Below are 12,598 nucleotides of genomic sequence, written 5' to 3'. Positions count from 1 at the left end.
TTTTTATCAGAAGAAAATCTGGTAACATGACAGCTCTTTCTGGTATCATAGGACACTCTGGTACATTTAAACACTCTCAGTAACAGCAATATCTTTAAAAAAATACCGGACCCTTCTTGCTTTAATGTGCAACTCTCAAAGATTTAATTTAATAACCTGCAATTCTCATAGAATTCTGTCTGGTAACATTCATATTTTAAAATAGACTTTCTGGTAACACTGGAACACTCTGATAAATATGCCAACTCTCTAGAACAAAGCTCTGGTATCATCGAGCATTCTCATAATATTACATTACATTACATTAAAAACCAGACAATTTACCATTTACCAGTTGCAGGTGTAGTTGTATAAAAAATGCTTATTTCTCAACAAAATTTGAAACAACGGACTATAAACCGCGGGCTGGGTTTCGAGCTGTGCAGAGTTTATGGCATCCTGCACGCTGGACGTTTTTACAGCGGCTGTTTTTGGCTTCTGTCATTTTTTTCTGCAGCCAGTAAACTCCCCAGCATGTTATCCTATGTGTCCATACACACATAGGCCGTTATCAGCGTTTTTTGGCAGGGGGCGTTTTCTGGCTGGAACCCCCCCCCCCCCCCCCCCCAGAACTAGTGGGCTTTAAGAGGAGTTTTTGAGCTGAAAAAATGCTCTAATGCTGGTAAAATGTTGCTAACTGGGGTTTTTGAATGTTTTTGATCCCATAGCTTGTTTTTTTCTTGCTATAAACGCAAAAAAATGTGGCAAAAAGCTAATGCTAAAAAGTGGAAAAAAAGCACAAAGACTCATTTTTTTAACATGGCAATGCTACTGGCATTTTTATAAAATTCAGTGTGCATGAGGCCTAATAGAGAGAGATAGCGTTTTATGCTTTTCGTTACTAACATGTCCCATACTTTTTTTGCTGTACTTCTCCTTCTCTGGCACTATGCACAGATGTTGCATGTACGGCAAAGAAAATATTACACGTTTCTCTTATCAGCAGTTTTTAAACAGAATTGTGTGTATGAAGGACATTAGAACAGTCTTCATGCATCTATATAAGAATTAACAGTTATATCTTAAAGGTGAAACTTTAATCAGAAAATTAAGTCCTGCTAGATCACTTCATAGTGGCACTTTTGCAAGTATAGCTATGTAAAAAATTAAAAATAGGCGCCTATACTGTATAAAATCTAGTAATACACTGTCTCACCCTGTTCTGCGCATGCTCAATTGGTCTCTATATTTTGGGCATTTTTAGGCACTGGCAAATTTGTAGAGGCCAATCTGCTGACAGCCTTCAAGTGAAATGAAATCCGCCTATCCTTTACAGCCAAGGAAGCTGCTTCTGTTTGATCTGCAGCTGCCATAGTGCTGCACATGTGATCAGTTTTGACACCAGCCATTTGATGGTTTGACAGCTTGGTTTAAGAAACAAGCAAATGTGACAGTTAGCAATCCCAGCATTCCAGGAATGTAACTGTTTTTTTTAACTGTTAAATCAATGGGTTTAGTTCCACATTATGATATACTGCTGTCCTCGGGCTCTGGACTTCAGCAAAATGGCAGCCTCCAGGAAGAAGAAACAGGAGCCATGCTGGAGGCAATTTACAGCACTCACTAATTTTGGTAGTATAATTATTAATGTGGGATGTATGTTCCTTGCTAAAGAACATTATTTTTAATCAAGTTATTATGGGTAAAGTTTTGCTTTAAGAATACTGCAAAAAATAACATGGCTGTCTGTATATAGATCAATACATTCAGCACGTTGCTTTTCCTCTGGTCAAGCTTTACGGGGAATTCTAAAGAGGCTCACTATGTTACCTAACCATTCGATAGCAGTTGATCTAGGCTAGCAGCGTAATGAATGTTACCAGCAGTGATATAATACACAAATGTGGCTATATAGACAGGCCAGAAGCAAAAAAAATAAAATAAAAGTAGGCACAGGGCCTCATGAGGGGGTTTACAGGACATTCAGGACAACAGGGGTTAATTAGCAGGGGATCATTTGGAGGACACTTACCAGGATTGGTCAAGGAGGGATAGGCGGAGCTGTGGATGGGGAGATGCAAAGGGGTTAGAGCAGAAAGTGCGACAGACTCCTGTTTGGAAGACAGACAAGCAGGAATCCTCACCCCTTTCTGCAGTGCCAGCTGAGCCAGTTTATTCCCACGGGCAGTCTGGACTGCACCCTGGGACAGCTCCAGGTGGCTGCCGCCTCCCAAGGTACAGCCCGGCTTCACCAATAGGTCTCCTCCTTGCTGGGGGGGGAGACCTCTGCAGAGGGGAAGGAACTACCTGTAATGCGCGCTCGGCCTCTGGAGCGTTTCAGTCCTCCAGTGTCCCCAAGAACTTTGCACCACAGTGGGAGCCCATGTGTGCACCCTCCAGGAATGCCGGCAACAGCAGGAGTTTGCTGTGTCCTGGGAGGAATCCCCATCGCTTGCGGAGCTCATGCAGGCAGGCCACTCACCCATGTCCTCGCCCCTGCCTGTCCATCGCGGGAGTTCCGGTGGTGTGGCTGTCCCTGCCAGTGAGGCTCTGACTAGCCGGACAGCCTGGCGGGGGAAGAGTGTCAGCTGCGGGCACTGGCCAGTCGGATAGAGTGGCCGGCGGGCCTGCTCTGTGCATGCACATCCAAGTGGTGTCCCCGGCAGACAGAGTTTTCCAGGGCAGGTGCCAGCAATCAAGCACGAAGAGGCTCAGGACATCCGGTGGTTGGTTGAGCCCTTCACGCCAGCGGGGCACAGCTGGCACACGGCCTGGTCCCTCTGTGCCACCCAGCGCTCCCCAGGATGGCTGGGAAGATGCATCTCCAGACCGACCGGAAGGGAAGCTGTCCAGCTCAGAGGATGGGGAAGTCTCAGGAACCTCGTCAGTGGTGGAGTCGGGATCTGCGACTGAGGGGCTTTGCCCTGGTCAGTCTGGTGAGTCCCTTACTTGTACTTCATTGCAGTCTGCCTTAAATACTGTGTTGGATTTGGGATTGTGTGGGGGTGGGGGGGCTACTTTAGGGGGCTTTCCTTTAGTGGCTACTGCATCCCCTGCTCCTCCCATAGCAGAACCAGGGTCCGCTGTGTCTGGTGCAGCTTTAGGCATGCAGGATTTGGTGACTGGTTTGCAGTCTCTGGTGCAGCATTTTGATGCAGGCTTCCTTGCAGTAGCTACACTGGTGGCAGCTTGGGTGCCTGGGGCAGCCACAAGTTCACTTTCCAGTGATGCCCAACGCAGGTTCCTCTTCGGTTTACAGGACAGGTTTCGTCACCAGGGACTCCATCGACTTCACTGATGGCAGGGGACAAGGCAAAAGACCCCAGGAGTGGAGGTAAGTCTGCTGACGAGATCCACCTGGCGGATTCCACAAAATGTGAAGTATATGTGTACTTTGGGGGCCCCTTGGGGGAGCATTTCAAGCTGGAAGTGCGGGAAAAGATTTGAAAAGACGAGTACATAGAAATATTTACATTACTCCCTTTGGAAAAATTCAACTTGGATAGACTGAAGCCTCAGGACAAGTAACTGGGGAAAGCCTCAGGACAAGTAATTGGGGAAAAGCATCCAGAGAACTATTCGGCTCTCTTTTGCTATTTGGATGCTATCAGTGAAGCCTACAGAAAGTATAGTGGGATCACATGGCTTCGTTATGACAAGCAGTTCTTCTTCATCCTTTTTTCTGAGCGGGGCCAGTAGTCCAAACACCCCAGGGCAGTTGGCGGCAAAGTGTCCGGGGTCCTGGTGGAAATTTAATGAAGAAACACATGGATTTGGTTCCGCGTGTCACATTAAGCATGATTGCTCGGGATGCCCGCCCCCTCTCTTGTTGCTTTAAGCAGGGCAGAGGCGGTCCCAGAGATACTGTGAATAAAAGGGATAATGCCGGTGAAGGTGAAAAGGATGCTGCCTTTCCTAAAAAGGTATCTGGATCAGGCAGGTGTCTGGTTGTTGGAGTCTGGGTTTACTGTTGGTTTTGTTATTCCATGTTCTCTGGCCAAAATTCCCCCAATGGTAGATAACTTGCATCCACCAGGGTGCATCCTGAAGTGGTTTGGACAAACTAGCCAAAGAAGCAGCTTTGGGAAGCATGGTGGGGCCGGTCATTCACCCCCCCCCCCCCTGACAATCTAGTAGTTTCCCCTTTGGGCTTGGTTCCCAAAAAGGACCCTCACAAGTATCATTTATCCATCATTTGTCCTTTCCCAAGGGTGGTTCGGTCAATGATGGAATCGATCTGGAGGCATGTGAGGTGTCTTACACCTCATTTGACGTGGTCATCTTTTGGGTACGGTACTACGGGCGAGGCGCCCTCCTTGCTAAGACGGACATTGAGGCGGCTTTTCGGTTGCTGCTGGTGAATTCACAGAGTTTTCACCTCTTGGGTTGCAGGTGGTTGGACTTGTTTTATGTTGACCCCTGTTTACCCATGGGTTGCTCAATCTCTTGTGCATTTTTCGAAATGTTCAGCTCTTTTGTTTAATGGGTGGTCAGGGAGGTGTCGGGGGTCAATTCTATTATCAATTATTTGGACGACTTCTTGTGCGTGGGCCCCCCTTCATCCAACTTGTGTGGCATTTTGCTGGCCATGATTCAATATGTTGCTGAGCGTTTCGGTATTCCATTGGCTGCAGATAAGACTGAGGGCCTGACAGAGACCATCCAGTTTTTGGGGATAGTTATTGATACTCTTGCCATGGAATGTCGCCTGCCTGAGGACAAACTGCTGCACGCCGTCAGTATGGTATACTTCAGGAGCTGTTAGTTCAGGTGAGTTTCATATGCGCCTTGGCGTATGAGTCACTTTTGTGCTGGCATTTTATGGAGCTTTCTGGATCAGTGAATTAGTGAGTTCTTCTAAAGCAGTGCAAGGTGGGCTACAGCCCAGTGAGGTAAATTGTTCCAATTCTGCCATGGTTATATTCCTTTGGCATTTCAAAACTGATAAGCAGGCAGAGGTTCATATTTGCGTCTTTACCTAGTGCGGGGTTCCCCATTTGCCCAGTGCCAGTCGTGGAGGAATTTGGGCGGTTATGCCCGCTGCAGGGAGGGTCTGTCAGGACGGATCGGCTCTGTCTAAATTTCAGTTTGTAATCGTATTTAGGCGTTGTCTGTTAGATCTAGGTTATGATGCTCGGATTTACTCCTCTCACTCCTTCCGCATCAGGGCGGCTACTGAAGCTACTCAATGGGGTATGGATGAATCAGTACTGAAGATGAGAATCCAACAGCTTTAGGTTGTATGTGCATCCTGACTTGCTCTAGTACGCCTACTAGGTTGTTTTTGCCTGTCCTGTTGGTAGTTATATTGTGGGTAGTTCATTTTCTGACATATTTTTTTTGCTATTTTTCTTTTACAAATGCTGCTGCTTGCCTAGTGTGGATCCTAGGGCACCCTTTTGTGTTTTGGGGGCTAAGTGGGCAGATGTTCGACACAATGGGCAGCAACTGGGTTTTCCTAGGTTAGAGGCCACAATTAGGTGGATAGGTGTTCTGGGTTGCTATGGTGCAGGGTCCTTTCAGAAGTGCATTGCTTCGCCCAGCTTTATAAGGCACCAGTCATATTGGTGCTGCACGCGGGGGACAATGACCTAGGCGTTCGGTCAATGCGTCAACTCATCCATGGCATTAAATTTGATTTCCTTAGACTGCGCACAACCTTCCCAGACATGATAGGGGTTTGGTCAGTGATTGGCCGCACTTCTTGGCATTTTGTGAGGTAGGTCGAGAAGCTGAACAAGGCATGCATCAAGGTCAACAAAGAAGTTAGTCATTTTGTGATGCGTAATGGGGGTTTTGTGGTTAGGCATTAGGATCTGGAGGTGGATACCTGGCAGTATCTGCGGACTGATGGGGTCCACTTGAATGCTATAGGGACAGATTTGTGGTTTCTTGGCATTCAAGATGGTGTTCAAAGAGCGTTGCGTTTGTGGAGGGGCCCACAGGTGTAAGGCTTTACACCTGTGCGCTGTGGCGGTTGGGATCCTTGGAGGCGTTAACATTCATGGAAAAGTTCATAGGGTGACCCATCTTAGGTATGTAGCCCTGTAGTGGATCCCAGTTAATGGAGAATTAACGGGGAAGTGGTAACAATGAGGTATCTGTGGTGAAGTGTGTTTGTCCTCGAGCCGGTGGTGTGTCGCTGGGGACCCTTAAGTATTAACGCTGATACACTATTTTTATTTGGTTTTTGGTGGCTCCCAAGACCAGCAACCATTATGTTACAGGTACTGGATTATGTATTGTTTCTGTTTTAAGAAAATGTTTATTTTGTTCATTTGTTAACCAGTTCTGGACCGGAAGGATTTGCCCCATTAATGATCAGGCAATTTTTTGCGATTCGGCACTGCGTTATTTTAATGGACAATTGCGTGGTTGTGCGATGCTGTACTGAAATAAAATTGATGTCCTTTTTTTCCCCACAAATAGAGCTTTCTTTTGGTGGTATTTGATCACCTGTGCGATTTTTTTTTATTTTTTGCGCTATAAACAAAAAAAGATTTCTGGAAAAAAAAAACAGTATTTTTCACATTCTGCTATATAGCATTCTCCCAAAGAAATTTAAAAATCAAAATGTTTCATCCTTTTTAGGCCTATTTGTATTCTGCTACATATTTTTGGTAAAAAAATATCGCAATTTGCGCAAAAGTTATCGCGTCTACAAACTAGGGGAAAGATTTATGTAATTTTTATTTATTTATTTTTTACTAGTTATGGCGGGGATCTGCGATTCTGCAGGCAGATCGGACCCCCAACTGACATTTTTGACACTTTTGGGGGGACCAGTGACATTATTACAGAAATCAGTGCTAAAATTATGCACTGTTACTGTAATGAGATTGTCAGGGAAGTGGTTAACACAGTGGTGATCAAAGGGTTAAGTATGAGCCTAGGGGAATGTTTTCTAACTGTATGGGGGATTGGCTTGTGAAATTACCATAGAGACCTGTGATACTATATAGAAGGATAACAGGCGCTCTGTGACCATTTCAGAGAGAACAACGGTCAGCTGTGTTTACAACAGCTGACCGTCCTCCTCTCACATCGGGAAACGATTGTGGGTGCACGGCGGCAGTCACGGCCGCTGTTCCCATGGATTGGCATCCCTGCTGCCTAGTTGGGGCGGGAGCGCCACTCCAGCACCACTCTTGCGAACTGACGTACCCATACATCGATTCGCGCAGCCGAGCCAGCCTTCTGCAGTATATATGAGGCGGGCGGTCGGCAAGTGGTTAATAAAATGGCCTACCAGGCCAAATTTTCTCCAGATTGGTGTCATGCGTTATTTGTTCAGAGTTAGTGGTATAGGCAATCCGTTTTGGCAGAATGAAGTATTGGGTGTATGTATCTGTAATACCCTAATCATGATTATATTGCTATTATTAGAAATGTGACACTGTATAACAAAAGAATGATTACAACGAAGAAAACCTATAGAAATGCACACAAAGGCTGATTGTCTGCTGGTAATACCAGCTTTGTTTGTGAAGAACAGATTAATAGCAATGGATATAGCAACAGAAATTGTACATGGACTAGATTTTTAATTTTTAGGCAAATATGCAAGCCATATATAAATGATTGCCAAGCCAGGCACTGTGATATAAAAGAACAAAACACTATTTAAAGCAGAACAGTCAACATGAGTTCTTGAAAATGATTAATGCACCGTTGCATGCCGATCTAAGCCAGGTGCCTGTGTACTTTCATAGCAGAGAATATTCCAAGCAACTATTAAATGTACCTGTAATTACTAATCCTATTCAGGACATTTCAGGACAGGGTTTTTATACAGACTTTCTGGCCAGATTTAGTAGCCTCCTCACAGGGTTTCAGTGTGTGATTGCAGAATAATGGTCTGTGCAACCTCCCTCTCAGTATTAAATATTTGTCTGCAAAATTCAGTGGGATCAGCAAGGTTGTTTTAAAACCGTAAACTCATCTGGCTGTGATTTTGGTGTTTTTAGATAGGGCCCATTTAAAAAAATATAGGTTCCAACATCTATATGGATTTATTTAATGGGGCAGCCACGTGAATGAGAGAAATGCCAGGTTAAAAATAGAAGCATCTCAAAAGGCAAACTGTGCCCCTGTCAGTCTGAATACAACATTTTCTGCAGTGTATTTCTAAAAAATGTCACTGACCACTAGTTAAATGACTTATTATGACATGACAAGCTATACAGAGGTGTTTCTGTCCTGTGGACAGAAGAAGCAACTGGTGGAACAGCCTAAGCTACTACAGTACATCTGGAAAGTATTCACAGCGCTTCTCTTTTTCCACATGTTGTTATATTATAGCCTTATTCAAAATTGATTTAATTCATTATTTTCCTTAAAACTTTACAAGCAATACCCCATAATTACAATGTGAAAGAAGTTTGTTTGAAATCTTTGTAAATTTATTAAAAATGAAAAACGAAAAGAAAACCCATGTACATAAGTATTCACAGCCTTTACGCAATACTTTGTTGAAGCACCTTTGGCACCAATCACAGCCTCAAATATTTTTGAGTATGATGCTACAAGCTTGGCACATCTATTTTTGGGCAGTTTCTCCCATTCTTCCTTGCCGGACCTCTCAAGCTTCATCAGGTTGGATGGGGAGCGTTGGTGCACAGCCATTTTCAGATCTCTCCAGAGATGTTCAATCGGGTTCAAGTCTAGGCTCTGGCTGGGCCACTCGAGGACATTCACAGAGTTGTCTCATAGCCACTCCTTTGTTATCTTGGCTGTGTGCATAGGGTCATAATAAAATAAAAACAGCGCCAATGATATATACATATAAAAATATATGCAAATTAAAAAAGTTCATATATAAATAAAGTCCCAAAGTCCTTGAAAAGAGAAAAGAGGGAGGATGCCAATCCCGATCATCCAATCCCCAGTGTACACAGTAGGAAAATCATAATATCACCCAATAGTAACGGCCAAAACTGCTTACCAGAAAGTCTGACCCTCCCGTTACAGAGCGGTCAAACAACGCCAGTAAAAACAGGATGCACTTAGTATGGAAAGGGATCCCTCTCAATTCCTCCAGCCAATAATAACTCCCAGGCTCCTATATGCAGGGACAGTACGGATGAAAAAGCAAGCCTAAGTCCCTCTGTAAGGGCCCTTTCACACAGGCGTTCCGCATGTCCGTATATCATCCTATTTTTATGCTGATGATATACGGACATAATGTATGTCAATGGCATTGCGGATGTTAGCAGATGACCATCCGCTGACATCCGATTTTCGTCCTTTCAGTTCTGTTCCGTTTTTTGGAACGGAACAGAACCCTATTTTTGTTCCGTTTAAAAAATGGAATGGACGCAAAATCGGATGTCAGCGGTGTCATTCGCTGACATCCGCAATGCCCATAGACATACATTATGTCCGTATATCATCTGCAAACGGATGGGATGATATGCGGACATACGGACCGGATGACACAAGTGTCATCCGCTCCGTGAAAAAAAAAGTGCCGGAGCAGATCGCAATGCGGTCCGCTCCGTGTGAAAGAGCCCTAACTCCGGCAGGAATGGCACCACCTCAGAAGGACAAAAGCAGGTCAACAGTGTAATATGTACAAACAGAGCAATTATATTGAAAAAGTATTGCACTTACATAAAAGCTGTTTAAAAAGGCATGCAGAGTAAAAACCGCGGTATAGGAGAAGCGTGCTACACATCGGAGTGCCCGGTGTGTGCATAGGGTCGTTGTCCTGTTGGAAGATGATCCTTAGTCCCAGTCTGAGGTCCAGAGTGCTGTGGAGCAGGTTTTAATCAAGGATGACTCTGTACATTGCTGCTTTCATCTTTCCCTTCATCCTAAATAGTCTCCCAGTTCCTGCTGCTGAAAAACACCCCCACTACATGATGCTGCCACCACCATGCTAAAGATATTAGACAATGGCATCTATTGTCGATGGATGCTTTTAGAAATTGTATGCACTGGAAATCTACTTGTGTCCATTTTTTATTAACCGGTTGCCGACCGCCGCACGACTATATACTGCGGCGGTCACCCCCGGCCAGGCAGAGTGACGTATGGATACGTCACTCGCCTGTCACTGACTTGCGAGCCAATTGCGGGTGGGCGCGCGCCCGCCACGGCTCGTTCACAGACAAGTCAGTGCGTGTGACCGGCGGACTCGATGTCCGCCGGTCACACTACGATCGCTCCGGTGAAGGGAGAAAGGCGGAGCGGCTTATGTAAACAAGCCGCCCGTCATTCTCCCTGGTGTAAAAATGAAGATCAGACGGTTCTACTATGTAGGACCGTTGATCTTTGTTTTTACACCAATAGGAATGTCCCTACACAGTTAGAATCACGCCCCTAGGACACACTTAACCCCTCCCTGTCCAATAAAGTTAACCCCTTCCCTGCCAGTGTCATTTTTGCATTAACAGTGCATATGTATAGCACTGATTACTGCAAAAATGTCACTGGTACCCCCAAAAGTGTCAAAAATGTCAGTCAAGGGTCCGATCTGTCCGCCGCAATGTCGCAGTACCGAAAAGAAAAATCGCAGATCGCCGCCCTTACGCGTTAAAAAAAAAAAACACCAAAAATGACAAAAATCTTTCCCTTTGTTAGTAAACGCGATAACTTTTGCGCAAACCAATCAAAATACGCTTTTTGCGATTTTTTTTACCAAACATACGTAGCATAAAACAAATTGGCCGAAAATGTTAAAAAATTTTGATTTTTACATTTTTTTGGGGGAATTTCATATAAAAAAATGTGAAAAATATTGTTATTTTTGCAAAATTGACGCTCTTTTTTTGTTTATAGCGCATGATCAAAAAATCGCACAGGTGATCAAATACCACCAAAAGAAAGCTCTGTTTGTGGGAAAAAAGGACGTCAAATTCGTTTAGGTGCACCGTCGCACGTCCGCGCAATTGTCCGTTAAATTCAAGCAGTAAAAAATCGCAAAAAACCCCCTGGTCTTTTAGCAGCCAAATCCTCCGGGGCTTAAGTGGTTAAAGCTTCCGCACAGTGCTCAGTGGGAGTACAGTGAGCTATCAGACTACATATGGCCTAATGAAGGCTATAGGGAAACAATAGCAAATGTATACAAGTAATTGGAGAGCTTTCATAGGGGACATCTAGATAGAAAACAACACAGCTCTTCCTAGTGCCCTGCATTGCTATTTTGGCATTGACCTTTATAATGTATACTCAGGTGCCAAACTTTATCGAGAGAATTGACAATGTCATGTTAGCTGAGCACCATACACTGTTTAGTGAACTCATTTTTTTTCCCTCCAAACAAAAAACACATCTAATGCCAATGGGGTTGATTAACTAAAGGCAAATAAACTGTTCCCTCTACAAGAGAAGTTTAGGATTGCAAGGGAATTTTCCCCAGAGCTTAGTAAATGTGGTGAAATTTCACTTTGTAAAGAATACCCAATTACGGGCAAAGCAGTAAAAAAAATAAATAAATATGTTGTACTTGCACCTAATTGGATGATGGAAGTAAGTCGCAGAGCTTCGCCTGATTCACTAAGCTTTGGGGAAAATTACTTTGGAAAATGAACAGGTTTTTTTTTGCCTTTAGCAAATCAACCGCATTGTATATTGACCCTGGAGTGAAATACAAATGTATTGGATTATGACCTACAAATGATGTAATGGTAGATTACATAAATATTGCCTGGAGCAGTCGTGTTGTTTTATGTCAAACACAAATATACTCTTGGTAATATTACATAAGGCATTGTATTAACATACAACAGCATGTTATTTTTGTAGCACACTCCTAGGTAGGTGCTAGACGAGAGAGTATAGTTTTTAGGTCTTTCTGCTTACCAGAGAGATTGCCAGGTAAATTTATATTGCTTGCTTTTTACCAGAGAGCAGGATCTGCTAGTGAGGTCTGCTCATGGTGCTCAGGTGCAGCTCAGCTTGTCTGAAGTTTTTCACACTGGTCCAATAGTGAGGTATATTGGACAGTGGAAGGAAACCTGACAAATGAGTGCACATGCATTTAGTACAGCTCTGGTGATTTGCAGAGGAAAATGCCTCTGCGCATGCTGGGATACTGTATAAATGCCAAGGACACGTGTGCTCTGGGTCTTTCAGCTGGAAAGCGGGGTCCTGGAGGGAGGGGCGGCTGCCTCTCCTCTGTAGAAGTTGCCATGCGGCCTCAGGTGATCGATCTTAGGGCCGGGAATCAGAGAGCAGCTGAACTCAGATGTCCTGAAGAGCTGACTGGAAGGAAGACACCGGAGAGAATCTGATTCTGCCTGCAGGGAGTCTTTTTTAGTAGTGCCTGTTCTAAGAGGTCCACCCCTTCTGTAGAAGAGTCAGTGGACAGGTGTAAGTCAAGGGGATGCTAGAGAGTGTCCTGAAGATAAGGTAGTTGCAACAGATCTGCTGCTGGAGAGAGCAAGAAGACTTAATTCTTCCATACAAGTGGCAGTATGGTTAAAGCAGTGTGACTGCTTCCACAAATAATCTTGTGAGGCCAAGTGAAAGTCTTCCTTATCTACTGTATATAGTTCATGTTGGAGTATCCCACTATTCCCTTCTCCCATCCAAGTTCCACAATAAATATAAAACCAAAAACCCTGGACTGTTTATTGACTAACAAGCAACTGGGAGTAAGGATGGATGTGTGAAC

Source organism: Pelophylax lessonae (genome assembly GCF_965119305.1).
Source record: "Pelophylax lessonae genome assembly, chromosome: 2".
NCBI lineage: Eukaryota > Metazoa > Chordata > Amphibia > Anura > Ranidae > Pelophylax > Pelophylax lessonae.
The sequence above is the reverse complement of the archived record's forward strand: the minus strand, read 5'-3'. Positions refer to the sequence as shown.